Source organism: Propithecus coquereli, unplaced genomic scaffold, assembly GCF_000956105.1.
Source record: "Propithecus coquereli isolate 6110/MARCELLA unplaced genomic scaffold, Pcoq_1.0 Scaffold7, whole genome shotgun sequence".
Lineage (NCBI taxonomy): Eukaryota > Metazoa > Chordata > Mammalia > Primates > Indriidae > Propithecus > Propithecus coquereli.
In genome coordinates, this window is record NW_012153062.1 from 18,662,438 (window position 1) to 18,680,305 (window position 17,868).

Below are 17,868 nucleotides of genomic sequence, written 5' to 3' on the forward strand. Positions count from 1 at the left end.
ACGGTGTTCTAAAGAGGCCCATGCAGAAAATGCAAGGTACCCTGAGTCCTAGGATCAGAACTCACACAATGACACTTCCACTACATTTTATTGGCCAAAGCAAGTTACAAGGCCATTTCAGATGCAAGAAGAGGAAAGTGGACAGTGATGGTCATTTGTTTTTGTTTTTGTTTTTTTCAAAGTACAAATTTGTATGTTTATTGATTTGGCAACTTTGCTTAGGGAGAAGTAAATGTCCTAGTCATCAGTGCATTTTTGTATTGTTCTACACTTCAACATCCACCATTTGTCATTGAGTTATAGAAGTGTTAATTCCAGAAATGTTCCCCATGATATCATGTAAGATGATATAAGTAAAAATTTTCCAAATGGATCCTTCATTCCGTTATATGGACAAATACACTTAATAAATAGAAACGTAGCAGTTTATCTCCACACAATAGCAAATGTTTTCTTACACTATTTTGTGACTTCTGTTTAGTCCACAGAAAAAAAATCCCTTTTCTAGAGAGTGGAAAAATACCTTTCTTCATCAAGGAACAGCTAAAAGTTTGAAAATTAGAAGAATTTGCTTTTTGTACCCTTTCATCTCTCCCACAACTGAATAAACAGTGAAGAAAGGATAAATTTTAACATCTTAGCTAGAAATGTGTACTATTGGTCCCATATGGTTTTTTTTTTTCATCTTTTCTAATTGTTACTCACTATGTCTGTTTCATTGAAGTTGTGATTTTATTCCTCTTTGGAACAGCAGTTCCAGAAGTCATTAGAATATTAACAAATGATGAGGTCAAGGTTCTAGAAATAAAAATATCTACCTACTATAGCACAAGTCTAACCTTAGTCTAACCTTTTCCGAAACTGTCCTGGACACGTCCAGTTGTACAGGAAATACTACAACTTGCCATCTCCTATACCAAACTTGAGTTTTTCCAAGAATATCTTATTTTCCATCAAATCTAGTGCATTGAATATTTATCAAATCCTTTCAGTTTAGCCAGGATGAGTATGTCATTCATGAGGTTGAAGAGGGGCATCACCATATGAACGTTGTCCAAAGAGTAGGCAGCTTTGAGGCTTTTTGAGCAGGTTGGTGCATCATTGTGGAGGGGAGTGTGTAGAAGCTTAAGAAATCTGTCAGTTTTCCACTGGAGCTCTCCACTACACACATGTCAATGATGGGCTCCTGTGGGAGGAACCGGTGGGCTACCTCCTCTTCATCCCTCACGGGAGCTAGATGAAACTGCTTCAGGCAACCTCTTTTTGATATTTTTATTTTGATATTTTTATTTCTCAAACTGCATTGTTATCTTTTGGTTCCATGGGTCTCAAACCTGAAGTCTTCGTAACATCTGGAAGTCTGTATAGCTTCATCGTTCTCTGTAAAGTCATATTTCTACTTCAGTGAGAAAATTTCATTTCTACCAATTTTCTGGGGTTTAGTGATTGATGCCAGTGTCTGCAAGTGGCCACCGGCTTAGGAAGAATTACGCCGGCGGTTTACACAGCCTGAAAGTTCCTTCCAGGTTCACTCTTTTGGTTATCTCTCGGATCAACGCTGGGGCTACCCGCTTTTATCCCAATTTCTTATGAACACAAACAAAATTGATTTCTACCATCTTCTTTACACTGCCATAAAACTGAATATTTCCTGGGATGGCGCTTATGAACCCTACCAGTTTTTTTATTTGAAGACACTCTGACCCCCCAGTGCCATTGGAGGAGTCAGCCTGGGGGACGCAGAGCGCACAGCAGGAACTCGGGCGAATAGTCAAAGTGGAACATATCGTCATCATCTTCTACGTAATTCTCGTTTAACAGCGTGTGTAACTCCTTGAGCACTTCGGCATTACTCAAGGATAAATGTCCCACATAAGACCCTGTGGCAAAGAATATGGTTCTCGGTGTACATTGTCCTGATCTGGTTCAATTGCACCATGAGATGTTATGGCTTCATTTAGTTCGGGTACCGGCTGTGTGTCCCCAAACTGCTATCTGTTTGCAGCCTCATCAATGTTCCCGGCTGGTCCCTGGCACCGGGCAGCAGCTGCGTTGCTCTGGTTGTGCTGCAACCTCTGCATTGGAATGCTGGGATTCTTTGAAGGCTGCTGAATTCCAATCTCCCGGGAATCAGATGCGGAGTCTGACTTGGTGCTCCTGGAATTTGGTTTCTCCGTTTTTCTCTTCTGTTGCTTCTTTTTCTTTTTGGCTCCCAAATCCTCTCCGGGACTTCCTTTGGCATGCTCCATCTCCTCCCCGTTGTCCCGGTCTATCCCGCTCCAGGCTCTGGCTGGCGGGCCGCAGACTCGCTGTGCTTTTCCGCCTTCCCCGCCGCGCGGGCTGGGGAGGCGGCCGATGTTCACTTGTATTAATAGTAATGTACCGATAGAAACTCGCTGATTTTGATAAATAAAATCTATCAAATGTCCCTGTGCTTTATACTTTTTTCAGGCTTCTTAAAGCTGGCAGAATTTTGTTAAAATGATCCATTCTCTAAATATTTACAAGTAAAATTCTTTAAACATTACACTTAGACCTGTATCTTTGATCAGAGTTTTCTAAAAACTTTAAGCGTGCCCCACTATTTATCAAATTTTCTTTTACTTCCATCTCCCCCTAAAATATGTAAATTAATTTAAGGATCATAGACTACTAGTAAGGCATATGTTAAATGACAGTAAAATTTGCTTTTGTTCAAATTAATAAAAAAAGAAATAAACTTTTAAAAGATTTCATATACCTTCAATAGATTCTTCTGCTTGTCCCTTGGGACCACTGTGTTAGATTATTAGGTATCTTTACTAATAAACTAAGTTTCATCTCAAGTGGATGTATTATTCCGGCTAACTATGTGAATCTAATAGTGAATCTAAAAATATCAGAGACAACACAATAATTTTTCTAATTTACATAATAGTACTGGTGATTAGTAGGTATTCTATATGTAATTCCAAGATCCAGGCCCTTTCTATCTTATTGTTTCATCCTCTTCCAAGTCTTCTGAGTTCTCTCCATTCATCCAGAGGATGAATTCAGAAAGTAATAATAACAATAATCACAAACAAGGAAGATGGTCCAGGCCTGGATGTAGCACACATTCCTTCTTCCCATATTCCACTGGGAAGAATTAATTGACATGGTCTCATCTCAGTACAACGGGAGGCTGAGAAATGTGGTCCAGCTCTATACCAGAAGGAAAAGGCAACAGGCTTTTGTGAACACATGGTACTCTCTGCCATGGTAGAAAATTGTCCTCTACTTCTTTTTGTAGTCACCAGTGATGTGTAAAGCTACTGCTATGTCCTTGATTTTTATCTGTCTGACTGTTCAACCCAATGAGGATAACTTTTCATAGACGAGGCTGGATATAAGTCTAGCCACAAAGAATTCCTCTCCACGTATGTTTCCCGGGACTTGTTAAAACAGACCCCAGCTGCTATTCTTTAGACTATAAAGTAAGTTCCTCATTAATTCTGTCCCTTTAGCAGCTGACAGGCAATTTGACTGCTTGGAAAACACACTGGGTTTTTATGACCCACACGTAAGTAATCATAACCAGCCATATGTAAAACCACAAAGCATAAATTGATGGAACTAATGCAATTTTAACCAACAACATTAGAGGTTATATTTTAAAACTACAAAGTCCCTTTTCACATTTCAAAATTGCCCTGTATAGGTGCACTGGGGTTTACTTTCCTGTTGGAAATATACACAGTTTTACTGAAATTGATCATTATTTTCTGTTTAACTTTTATCTTCTTTTTGCAAATGTTGTTTTATTTTGAGCTCACTTCACATTATATATTGGGACTCTATGTTAATAATATAATGTATAATTCACATATAAACATTTTAGGAGCTACTTCAGAAAGGAATATATTATTATATAAATTTACATTCCTGTTTTCTGTCCAGTGATTATACTTTTTCACCTATTGTTGTTAGGACAAATAGGTCAAATATTTTATAGATGTTCATATTGGTCTAAAATAAGTGGTTTTGAGTACAAGAAATTATTCATAACAGAGCATTGTGCCATGCAAATGGCAATATATATATATGAGAGACAGAGTTTATTTTCTAAGACTGAAGCATTGTTAAATATTTTCAATATTTAATAGCAGAAGGCCAGTGTATTTTTGCAATACCTTTTGAATGTTAAATATTGGCATTATTTAATGACTAAATAAGTTCATTATTATAAGTTCATTATTTAATGACTAAACTAAATAAAAAGTTAAATTTAGTTATAACTCAAATAAAAACTCAGGGAATTTAATGAGACATCTAAAATTGAGTCATAGTCATATAAGACTAGAGAATAACTATTTTTTCCAGAATAAATTGTTACTGATCAGCTACATGTTCAACATAACAAAAAATGAGAGAAAAACAAATCCGAATTTCATAGAATTTATGTTGTTAATTTAATTCTAAGACTTGAATAGTATATAGAACTAACTCTTTCATATACATAACATGAAATAATCCTGTAACAGAAAACACATTGATGGGAAAGGATAAGCCACATCCATTCTTAATCCTATCTCAGGAAACTTGTGACCCTTATAATAAATCAACTTCATGGCTTCTCTGCTCCAGTGTTGTCTACCCAGAGACTTTATCTGCCTGTACCATCAAAATTCCATACTTCTCACTCTCTATTCCCTTATCGTGTTTATTTATTTTCATATAATTTATTTAAAAATATATTACATACTTTTTTGCTTAATATGTATTTCCATAGTAAAGGAAGACAAAGATTTTGCAATTGGCTTACTGCTATATTCCTGGCCTCTAAAAAAATGTCTGGCACATGGTAAATGCTCAATACAATATTTACTGAATGAATAGATTAATGATCAAATCAGTAGTTATTTATTGCTTCTAATGCTTATTTAATTCAGTATACTTAAATATTCTAGAGAGTTTCATAACTAAGCCCTACCTGAAACGTGAAAATCACAATATAGTTGGGAAGATGAGAGGTTTAATGAAACAGAAGAAAATTCAGTTTTCAAAAGTTGTGCTATCCACAGCCACTATGGAAAACAGCATGGAGTTTCTTCAAAAAATTAAAAATTTAATTACCATATGATCCAGCAATTCCATTTCTGTGTATATATTTGAAAAAATTGAAAGCAAGGTCTCAAAGAGATATTTGCACACCTGTATTCAAAGCAGCGTCATTCACAAGAGCCAAAAAAACAGAAACAATCCAAATGTCAATTAGATGGATGAATGGATATGATATATAGACACAATAAAATATTATTCTGCCTTAAAAAGGAAGGAGATTCTGACATATGCTTCAATGGGTGAACCTTGAAGATATTATGGTAGGTGAAATTAGCAAGTCACAAAAAGACAAATATTGTATGGTTTCACTTATATGAGTTACCTTAGAATAGTCAACACAAAGAAACCAAAAGTAGAATGGTGATTTTCATGAGTTGGGGGAAGAAGGAAATGGGGATTTGTTTAATAAGTATAGAGTTTCTGGTTTGTAAGATGAAAAAGTTGTGTAGATTGGTTACACAACAACGTGAATATACTTAACACTACTGAAATGTACAGTTAAAATGGCTAGCTTGGTAAATTTTATTTATACATATTTTACCACAATTTCTAAATAGTGTTCTATTCAAACATGAATGTTTGAATTTCTTAAAAGAGCTGGAATTCCCTTAGGAATAAGAGCACTTAAAGAAAAGAGTTGAAGTAACAATTCATAATACAGTCAATCCATTATGGTGTATAAATTAAATTCCAAGAATACCAAGAATTTTTGTATCACTTCTAATGGATTATGCTTCCTGTTCAAAGGGAAGAATGAAATCGAATGACTCAGAGATAAATACATTTTGCATCTCCTTAAAATAACTATATTTCATAAAATATTTAAGACTATTAAGTTCAGTTTTTTAAAACTTTTGTAGGTGAGTAAAATAAGTCCCAGATTGGTAAAGTATCTTGAACCAGATCTTGAAAACTAAGTCTCCAGACTCATAAATTATTTCTACTATACATTACTTATTCTTAAAAATGAAGTAAAAGGAAAAGTAGAACTTCACATCTATAATTTAATCAGTATTTGATATTTGGGATTTATAGTTTGCTTATTAATAGTTCCACAATCACTATAATATTTTTGATTTTCAAATTGACTACTAGCCAGCATATTAGATTATTGGGATTTGAGACAAACTCTAAACTATTTCCAGATGTATTTTAGTCCTATCATGGAATCCTTGAAATTAAAAAGTATTTTTAAGTAATTGACTTATGAAATAATAATAATAATGACAAAATAGATCTGGAATATAACACTTGTCATTGTTAGAGTTCTAAGTAATAACATTTAAATTATATCCACACCCAATTATGTATGATTTTCCTCTTAGGCTAATAAAAATATTTGAAAATTATCATCTCACAAAATGTATATCTTACAGATTTTGCTATTCTATATTTTTTGAATGGAATTTTTTTGTTCATTATTTAAAATCTCCAGAAAGACAAAACGAAGTGGAGTTTATCTGGACTATAAATAAGTGTAAGTATTATATAAACATAGACTGTCATTGTAAATATATAATAACATCACTTCTGAAAGGGGGCCCGGTAATAGGCTCAGTGTTTGAGCCCCAAATCTGTCCTATGAGATTATATAAATCTCTGACCTAAGATCATTTCTATGATCTCCTAATTTAAAGGTCTTTGCCTTTGAATTAGGAGACAGTGGAGTCAGCTTCAATTCAGAAACTCTCCATGGCTTTCTCTGCCTTCATCTCTATCCTTGAGATAATCCATAGAGGAATACTCTAAAGAGGGTGAACCCAGTGAAAATGTGTATGTTCTCTGGGGAGAAGAACTTAGGTTTGAATGCATTGTGTTATCACAATCAAATATTGCAAAGATGATCCAATGTAAAATTTCCATGACCGTTTGAAAACTGTTAGGTCAATTGCTAGGTAAAATCTGCACTGAACAAGTTTCAAAGAAAGCAGGAGTATTTGGTAAGTGTAGATTTTTTTTTTTTTTTTTTTTTTTTTTTTGGAATAGATTCCTTGGTATTTTCAGACTTGATACTTCCTTTTTTTTTTTTTTTTTTTCCTGAGGCAGAGTCTCATTCTGTTTCCCGGGCAAGAGTGCAGTGGGGTCATCGTAGCTCACTGCAACCTCGAACTCCTGGGCTCAAGCGATCCTCCTGCCTCAGCCTCTCAAGTAGCTGGGACTACAGGTGCAGACCACCACACCTGGCTACTTTTTCCATTTTTAGTAGAGATGAGGTCTCACTCCTGCTCAGGCTGGTCTCAAACTCCTGAGCTCAAGCAATCTTCCAGCCTCAGCTTCCCAGAGGGCAAGAATTACAGGCATGAGCCACAGTGCTGGGCCTCATTTTTGCATTCCTTAAATCCTCAATAAAAATTAATGTTTTCTTAATCAAGCCTTATGTTTTCTTCTGACTACAAAAGTTATATTAAATGATTCAAGTCAATTATGACAACAGGAGAGAAAAATCAGCCTAGGGACCAAGAATTTTGAAATCTATGCCAGTTCTCATTTGTTTATCTAGTTTGGGAAGTATTAAGTCTTTTCTCCTCATGTTTTCTGTTTTATCCATCAATAAGATGGATAAAACAACAATGACAACAACAACAGAAAACACCTGGAGAAGACAGAAGACAAGGAAGGAAAAATAGCTAAATGTGGATCTTGAGATAGTATGACTCAGTCAACAATCATATCATATACTCAAATTAAGCACCTGGAATGATGAATAGCAAAACTCCAAAATAATAGATAACATTAGCTCATAATGCACAGCAATAAAAAGCTACAGAACAAAAATGATAAGTTTCACTACTGAGATGTCTTAATGGAAGTATTTTGTATTATCTTAATCTTATGACTTATGTATTAATTCCAGCCTATAGGTTATAGCATATACATATAGTATATAGATGCACACAGTATATATGTAGATTAAACACTTTGAACATAACTGTGAGGGGCACTTTACATAGTGACTGCTTATATGGGCACATAAACATATACACACACCAATGAAACAAACATTTCATGAATTTTTAAATGATACATACAGGCAATGAACTCTGATCTTTTCTCTTTAAATGTTTTTTTCTTAATGTTGATGGAAATCTACTAAATGATTTCACAGTCCATTAATGTATTATCACAGTAGTTCAAAAACAGTAATGTATGCATATTTACATGAGCCAAATATGTTTTCCCCTACTAACTCGCTTATAAATCACTTTCAATTTATTATAAGTATATAAGAAATGAATTACTTGATATTAAAATGTTCAAAATAATCTGTTATTATTTTCACCTTCCATATTCTACCTAACTCAAATTTCATTTCCACTATGCACCCTTCCATATATGCACAGTCATAAGTACACTCTACATCTGCAGTCCCCAACCCCTGGACTGCAAACCAGTTCCTGTCTGTGGCCTGTTAGCAACTGGGCTGCACAGTAGGAGGTATGTGGTGGGTGAGCAAGTGAAGCTTCGTCTGTATTTACAGCCACTCCCCATCTCTTGCATCACTGCCTGAGCTCTGCCTCCTGTCAGATCAGTTACTGTCTCCCATCGCCCCCAGATGGGGCTGTCTAGTTGCAGGAAAACAGGCTAAGTGCTCCCACTGATTCTGCATGATGGTGAGTTGTATAATTATTTCATTATATATTACAATGTAATAATAATAGAAATAAGGTGCACAACAAATGTAACGCACTTGAATCTCCCAAAACCATCCCCTGCTCCACCTCTGGTCCATGGAAAAATTGCATTCTGTAAAACTGGTCCCTGGTGCCAAAAAGGTTGGGGACCGCTATCTACACCACTTACATTCATAAATAATACTGTGGGCTTGTCTTTCACTCAACACTTAAAGATCTAGCTTTTAATAAATTAACAGGTATGCTTGCTTCCTTCATTAGATTGTAAGCTCCTTGGGACTTAATGCACATTGTACAACTCAATTTTATATTCCCTATGGAAAGTTGCTGTTGTCACCGCAAGGTGAGGAACCTACAGAAAGTTGTTGCTGACATCACAGCAGCTCAATTATGCATGATATTCAAGGGAAAATATTTCAGTCAGAAACTGAAAAAAACCTTCACATCTGCCCAAATATCTTCTACCTATGCCAGAGGAAGAAGAACAGTCCTATTATTCCCTGCCAGTCTTCTAAGTATACAACATAAATGCATTTAATTTTTAGCAGAACCTGAAACACATCAGGAGTCCTGAAGAAAATTGAGATTGAGTGTGTCAAGCAAGCGAAGGCCAATGGTAAACAGCATACACAGAGGCATGTTGGGAAAAATTCACAAGGACAGAGCAGTGGCAGGTCTGTGGGCCCCCCTTGCCTTGGAATTCTAGAAGTAGCACACAGATTTTAAGGAAGAGGCTATGAAACTTGAGTTTGGGTTTTTTTTTTTTTTTTTTTTAATTAGAGGATTCTGATTAGGAAGGCAGTGGCAGGATTAGGCACAGAGGTACAGCAGCAATGTGATGTGTCAGAATCTTGGCCTGAGCCTCATCCTTCTATATCTGCATACATGGGAAGGAAATGCCAATCACTCCCCTGGCACCATCAGAGGGCTGTGCCCATGCCTTGTGACTGCAGTTACAAAACTTGTTGAACTAATGGCCTTCCTCATTATCTTAACATTACTAGGTGAATACCAACCCCCTTCCTGGTGTAACTAAGTGTGCTGCAATCCAAGTATTGCAGTTGACCAAGATTAAATGCTTTAATTATTGGAGAGTAGATAGTTTCTATGAAACCATCTCTTTTAACGTCTTGGATGAGTTAACCTTTACTGTTCTCTTTCACTTCCAATTCCTTATTCCTTTTATCCTAAGCCCAAATATCATTACTTGGTAGAGTAACACATTGAAATCTTCATTACTTACAGTAGAATTATTACATAAGTAATATTACTGAAGTATATTATTTCCAAATCGTCACTCCCTCCTGTTGTAGACTATGCATTCACATCTTTTGCCATGTAACTTTGTACCCGCTACTAGGGAAGTCAGAGTACATTTTCCTGCTGTATAGACATTGAGCTTGGCCATAGAACTTACTTTGACGTGCAAAATATTAATGCAGATGTGATGTGAGCAGGAGCCTTAAATGTGATTTTTTCTATTGTGGTCTAACACGGGAAGAACATGTTCCAGAGAGTGTCATGCTGCCTCTTCAACCTGGTTTTAGAAAACTCCTGGAGCAGACATGAGCCCTCTCATAAACCTGGAATCCAGCCTTGTTCAGCTGAATCTAGTCCAATTCAGCCTAACCTCAGCTCGCTCACACATCAACAAGCATGTGAGTCTAACTATGTTTTTGTTAGCCACTGAAATTTTGAGTGTCTCTTGTGGTGGTGGTCATGGTTTTCCTTGTTACAAAGCAAAATGTAACATAGTTTTTCTTGCTTGCACTGATTACTAGAGTCTTGAATTATCTTTTGCTTTCATTTTTCCTCTGGATATAGTACTATTAAGAGGCATCCCTAGAGAATCCCTGGCATATCTGGCTTAGTTCTTCCTGCTGACATTGTATGGTAGCAACCTTTGCCCTTGATAATCAGGATTAATCACTCCAACCTGCAGAGCATTTTTTTTTTCTTTGCTTGTTGGCTCAATGGCATGAGGAGCACAAAACGTGACAGTTTCAATTTCTACTTCACTAGGAGCATTGATGTATCTTCTAATGGAAACATTCATTTTTTGGTGATTAAAATCTCTGTGGCAGAAAGAATCAGTGCTCTCTCAATAAACATGAGTGCCCTCCCTATACTTCTTGAAGTTGGAGTAGGATCATGTGGTTAAGTTCTGGCCAACGGACATATGAATGGAGGTGATGTACCACAGTTGGTCTATGGCATTTTAGAGATGACGTGGTTTCTTCATCCCTCTTTTTCTCTTGTCAGCTAGATCTTGGAAGCCATGTGTTGAGATAGAAGTACTACAGAGTAATTGAAGCCCATCTCCCTAATGACTAAGGGTAGAGGAGAAACTTCACCAAACTTTATATGAGCAAAAAACAAACCTTTGTGGTGTTAAGCCACTGTGATTTTGGAGATTGTTTCATATATGACTAAAGTTAAATAGCATGATTACTACAAACTCCAACCCAGAAAAGTCGAAACTAAAGCAAAGTGAAAATGAAGCAAAGCATTATCGAGTGGGTTATATGCTTAGAGATATATTGATTTTTCCATTCCTTGGCTACCAGACAAATATAGTCTAGTTATAGGAGAAAGAACACCAATGTAGATTACTCATTAAGACATATTTGGAATAGCACTTGAACCTCCAATTTTTTTCTCCCAACTGGGACAGTAACTGAGTCTTCAATAGCTTATTTCAATATTCTCTAAGGTCAGCTACATCTGGGTAATAGAGTAATTTTTAATATCCACACATTGTATGGGGTGAGATGGTTGCTTCATTTATTTTGTTCTAAAATTAGTTCCATGGGTAGAAACAGATTTGTGTGTGTGTATGTAAAACTATAATGGTAATGTTGTCTATAGATATGGGTGCCAACGGGAGCTTTGCAGGAAAAAAAAGCAAATTCACATCCAGAATAAGTTTTTCAGTAAAGAAAATAAATTCCCCCTATAATGGAAGGATCTTACTAAATTAATTTGCCTACCATGTAGGTGTTTAGTTCCAATGTTTAGTAAGAAGATAGCAAGATATCTTGCTATCAGCACAAATAATAATTAGCCCAATCATATTATTCACTGATTCTTAGTAGAGATGAATGGTTGGCAAAATGATCATAAAAGTTTATTCCAACTTGATTATTCAATATTTATACCGGGTAATAAGAATTGTTGAGTTTATGTCCTTAGTGTATATCTTATTAATTGTATGGACAGAAATGGGCTATTCATCAAATTTGTTTATTGCCTTGCTGGGCTTCTAGTTAGATTGCTGTGGCAGATTGTGTTTTCTAAAGGTAGTTGCAATATTATCTCCTATTCTTAATGATTTCATTTCATGTGATATTGCCATTCTCCATCTAAGAGGCAGTATCTATTTCTTTACTCCTTTGAAACAGCGTCAGCTCTATGACCAACAGAGTATGGTAGACATGGCAATGTGCCAATTCCAGCCTAATTCTGAGTTGAATGAGCAACTTCCTCTTTCTGTCTATTGGAATATTTGCTCTTAGAATGCTTCCTCTAGAAACTCAGCTATTATGTCGGAAGAATCCCGCATCACACAAAAAGGCTTCTTGTAGGTGTTCTGGACAACAGCTCCACCTGAGATACCAATAGATAAGCAGTATAAATTTTCAGTTAATGTGAGTGAGTCCTCTTGCATTTGAAGGCCTTCAGTTAGCCTTTTTGTGATTACTGGCTCTGCCAAACTCAAACTGTAACCATTAGAGACCCTACATAAAAACCGTCCAGCTGAGTCCAGTCAACTATCAGTCAACAGTCAGAACTGTCAGAGAGAAAACAATTAATTATTCTTTGAAAGATTAAGATTTGGGGTGGTTTATCATAAAGTAATAAATAATGAAAACAACTATATAGCCAAACTCCTTTCTAGTGCAATTATAACTCTGGCCATATAACTGTATTCTGGCCCATGGAATGTGCACTGAACATGTTAAGAACTATTTTCAGCATTGGCCCATAAAAAATATTCCATGTAATACAATACTCATTCACTTTCCTTTTTTAGAGGTTGATCCCCAGGGTGACTCTAGAAGTCACATAGTAAAGATGTCAGAGTCAAAGTCAGCCAAGGTTCCCACGATCAGCACAACTGAGGCTTGGACTAACTTGAACAATACATTTTTGGGGTTAAACAATTAATATTTGAGAGTGTATGCTATAGAAGATAGAGTTATGCTAACTTATGTAATGTGATATTTTGGCACGTCCTTTATATTCTCAACTCTTTAACTTTCTTGCTTGTAAAGTGGGGGATAATAAGGCCCTTGTGCCTCACTGAGTTCCTATAAAGAATAAATTCCAGACTGGTTCTTAAGATGCTTTGTAAACTGAAAAACAAAATAAAATAACAAATATATTGATAATTATGGTTTCAGTTTTTGAAACAAAGTGTTTTTAAAAGGCCACAGAAAATGGATTTTGGAATCGGATGTATTTGCTCCATCAGTCATTATTATGTGACTTGGGAAAGTCATTTGGGCTTTTTGTAAGACTATAATATTATAATGTATAATTGGCCATAATGAGAGCATATTAGTCACTCAATAAACATTTATTTACTTAAAAACAATGTCTGTTTCTCCTAGAACTCATAAAAAGTAAGAAATAATCATCTCTATCTCTGAGCCTCCAAGGTGCCTAGCATCGTGCTTTGCATACCATAGCACTAACTACATGTCTTCTGATTTGAATAAATAAATAAGTGAATAAATAAATGAAAAAATATGTTATTAAGCACCTATGATTTTAATAGTAGAGATACTAGTTAACTATCAGTTTGAGAATCCCAAAACAACAAATGCTGGTGAGGATGTGGAGAGACAGGAACACTCTTACACTGCTGGTTGGACTGCAAATTAGTGCAACTTCTGTGGGAAAGAATTTGGAGATACCTCAAAGAGCTAAAAATAGAAATACTATTTGATCCAGCAATAGCACTATTAGGCATCTACCCAAAAGAGCACAAAACATTCTATGATAAAGACATCTGCACCCGAACGTTTATGACAGCACAATTCACTATTGCAAAGATGTGGAAACAACCCAAGTGCCCATCAATCCATGAGTGGATTATTAAAATGGTATATGTATACAATGGAATATTACTCAATCATAAGAAATGATAGTGATCTAGAACCTTGTATACTTTCCTGGATTAAACTTAAGCCCATTATCCAAAGTGAGGCACCACGAGATCGGAAGAATGGGCTCCACTTGTACTCGCCATCAAATGGATACTAACTGATCAACACTAGGGTGATCACATGGCAGTAATACTCTCCAGGGATTAAGTGGATGGGTGGGTAAACCCGCAGCTAAAGGACACAGGAGCATCGTAGGGGGGAAGGGCATGCCTTTAACACTTGCTTGGGTGAGGCAAAGATAAAAAGTGTAACCATAATGTTTGTACCCTCATAATACCCTGAAATAAAAAAAAAGAAAGAACTTATAACTAATCAGAAAAAAAACCCACTTGACTTCAGTTTTCCCTTTTTTAGCTTAATTCATTTTTTGTTGGTATTAATTAGAGAATGAATAAGAGAGTTTGTTTCCTGTTTAATACTTCTGTTAACTGAGAAATGAAGAAAGAAAAAGACTCAATATTTTACCCTTACCTTAGCAAAAATAGTATGATGTTCCTCTTCACCACCCTAATATATAATTAAGTAATTACATACAAACAGAAAAGCCTGGTAGTTAGAGAAAGTGATTTCCATGAGAGTTGCATGTCTAGAAAGATCAACATGGCTTTGTCAGAAAAAAATCCATAAGGAAGAGAAAGTTCTAATTTAGGAAACACATTCTAGATATTACCTGAAAAGAAAGGTTATGTAGACTAAAGGCAGTTAACTCAGAGGATGTGTACAGTTAAAGGAGAAGGTTTTGAGATAAACTATAACATTTGGGATTTCAAAGAGAATAAATTATGACTATTTATGTTCATTCTGATGACCATAAATCCACATTTATACTGTCTTAATAAAAAATGGCAAATTTTCAGACTTATAAACATTTAACAATTTAAGCGATAATTTAGACACTATAGACAATTAAAAGTACTATAGACTGTATAATACAGAATTCAGCAAGGTTTTTTTTTCCAGTTTGAAGTGATAGTACATTGCCAACAGTTTGTGACTCCACCTGAATAAAACATTTTAGCAGTTTGTATCATTTTACGTATAATTATGGAAAGGAACACATTGCTTTTGATGTGTGGAGCCCTGTAGAAACCATTTTATGTGGTGTGGTCTCCTAAAATATTTTTAATTGGAAAGATACTTTACAAATTTAATATATCTTCATCTCTGTTTCATAATTAACTTGAAAATGGGAGTCCATATGGAAGATGAGCAACATTTAATAAAAATAGCTGACAAGCTTGCCAGAAAAGGGTAATGTTATAGTAGAGAGATATGCACATTACATAATTCATGATTTTTATGGGAGATGTAGGGTCAGTCATAAGAACTGCTTTGAGTTTCGAGTCTAACCAAGATGTACCACTGTTTCAATAATGAATAATGCAGATAACATCTACCCTCCGTGAACTATAGAGACCAGACAGTGGCTATCTGAAACATATCATTAGGAAAAAAAATTAAATTTGAGCAACATCCAGCATCTTGATGGAGAATCCTGAAAGATAGATTTTTTTTTCTGTTCTTGATTAATTTGTAAAATCAAGCTTATACATTTTCTATTCTCTAAAGTCTTTGGGAAACTAAAACTAATTAAACAAAGTGATCTTTTTTAAAAAAAAAACTGCTGTCAATTGAACTGATAAAAGAGTTTATCATGAAGTTTTGTATAGTGCAAGTGATGCAGACCATCAAAATGATAAGACTTAGAAAAATAAAGAAATAGAAAGGCCATGCCTGTCCGAGACACAAGGAGCCCCCCTCATTATGGTTCCTTCTTAGCTCAGGACTAGAGTTTGCATGGTGTCAGTACTTCCGCCACTCCAGCTTCTGTTAATCAACAGAATGGAATTAGGAAGATCCATTTCAAATTCCAATTTAGACTTGAAGAAGGAATGAGTACTTTTTAGGGCCAGCTTTTTGGGAAAATTGAAAATGTGAAGTATCCTCTTCTTATAATAAATGTGAGAGTGTACAATCCCTCAGACCATAAATGGAAAGGGTTTTTCAATCCAGCTATGGCCTCAGGAAATCAAAATTTAATATAGTCCCCTCCGAATTTTTCTTAATATTTTATTTATTTTGCAAAAAACTTTACTATTTCAAATTAACTATATATGTATAAGACATTTAAAAATGGTCCATTAACATTAATCTCTGTTGACATTGGACATGATTTAAAAATTCAAATATTAGAGGAGGAGCCAAGATGGCAGACGAGAAAAGCCGCCAGTCAGAGTGTCTCTGCAAAAAAGACAAATTTTAGAAGAAAGAGAAAAAAATAAGCGAGCAGAGAAACATAGATCGGGTGAGGGTCGGAAACAGGAGACTCCACAGGAAGACATTGAGGAGGAGAACTGGAAGGAGAAAAGTCCCGAGAGGCTTGGAGACCAGCTACAAGGGTAGGCAGAGCAGTTAACTTCCCCCTCCCTTGCATCTCGAACTGCTGGTGGCTCCTGAGCTGCTGGAGAGACCGGTCTTCACCAGCCCAGAGACAGCTGCCGCCAGTGAGCAGTGGCCTCTTGAGGACTCAGTGCCAGGCTCCCAGCCCCTTCGGGGCACCTCCCCAGGCGCAGACCCAAGCCTAGTGGCAGACGCCACAGTGCTCCATTCTCTCCTTCCCCCTCCCTACCAGTGTGTGCCCAGAGACAATTTAGCCATCACACGGAGGCATTTCCAAGGAAAGGGACCTTTCCTTTGGGGCTCTACAGCAGACTGAGGGGTACTCAGACTGCACGCACCCTGCCTGCCAACCCTCCAAGGTACTACTTGCCTGGGGACTCCAGGAGAGTGGGGCAAATCCCCAGGTGGAGTGAAATAGATCCAGCTTGGGGACCCTATAGGTGATTCAAAACAAGCACCCCTCCCCCTGGCAGGGTCAGGGATTGATCTCCAGGGCCCAGGGGACAGGTCTGCAGACCAGACTCCATAACCCAGGTCAGGATCGCACTGCCCCGGGGCACAGAAGGGAGATCCGTGAAAGAGCCTACTGAGGAGTGGGTGCCTTCTGGGGCAGATAAGCATGCCTGAGCAGCAACCCGCCTCCCAAAAGAGGGCTGTGCACCCAGCTCGGGCTGCGATCGTGGGTAGGGAACTTCCCGGCCCACATCACAGCCAGGGGAGATCCATCAGCCTGAGGCCCTGCTTGCTGGCAGAGGCCTGGGAGAGGCCATGGAGAGGGGGAGATCGGAGGGGAGTGAGACCTGCTCCAGAGTACGGGTCTCGGACAGCCCCACCACCCAAGCCCAGACTTTCAGCTGAGTGGAGCCATTTCAGCCCCTCCCGGCAGCTCTGCACACAGAAACAAAGAGCAGAAGTTGACCCCTGCTAACAGCAGCTGTGGAGCCTGAGTGCCCGCTTACCCAACCCAGCTCCACCCTGACTCACTACCCCTCCTGCCCCCACTGAGGTGGAGAATAAGGACAGCTCGGACTATGATCCTGGGTAGGGAACCTACTGGCCCACATAACGGCCAGGGGAGATCCATTGGCCTGAGGTCCTGCTTGCTGGCAGAGGCCTGGGAGAGGCCACGGAGAGGGGGAGGGTGGAGGGGAGCAAGACCCACTCCAGAGTGCGGGTCTTGGACAGCCCCAGCCCCCAAGCCTAGACTTTCAGCTGAGTGGAGCCATTTCAGCCCCTTCTGGCAGCTTTTCACAGAAACAAAGAGCAGAACTTTTACCCTTGCTAACAGCAGTTGTGGAGCCTGAGGGCAGGCTTACCCAACCCAGCCCCACCCAGACTCACTCCTGGTCCTGCCCCCACTGAGGTAGAGAATAAGGACACACCTGGAAATCCCAGGGCCCCACCCATCACCCCAGACACAAGAGGGCCTCTCTAGAGGAATAAGAGCTAGCTACAGGAACCCAAAACAGCACTGCAGCTTGCTCCTCCCTGCAAGTGCCACCTACTGACAGGGAGGTCATCCTGCACACCCTTTTACTGCATCTACTGATTCATCATAAAGAGTGTGGTCGAATCTCACCCAC

The 17,868-nt window shown here is 37.7% G+C and overlaps 1 pseudogene; it reads right to left on the minus strand.

Moving 5' to 3' along the window:
- Positions 1-840: 840 nt before the first annotated feature.
- The window catches only part of LOC105823782, a 132,583-nt pseudogene continuing 115,555 nt past the window's right edge, over positions 841-17,868 (minus strand).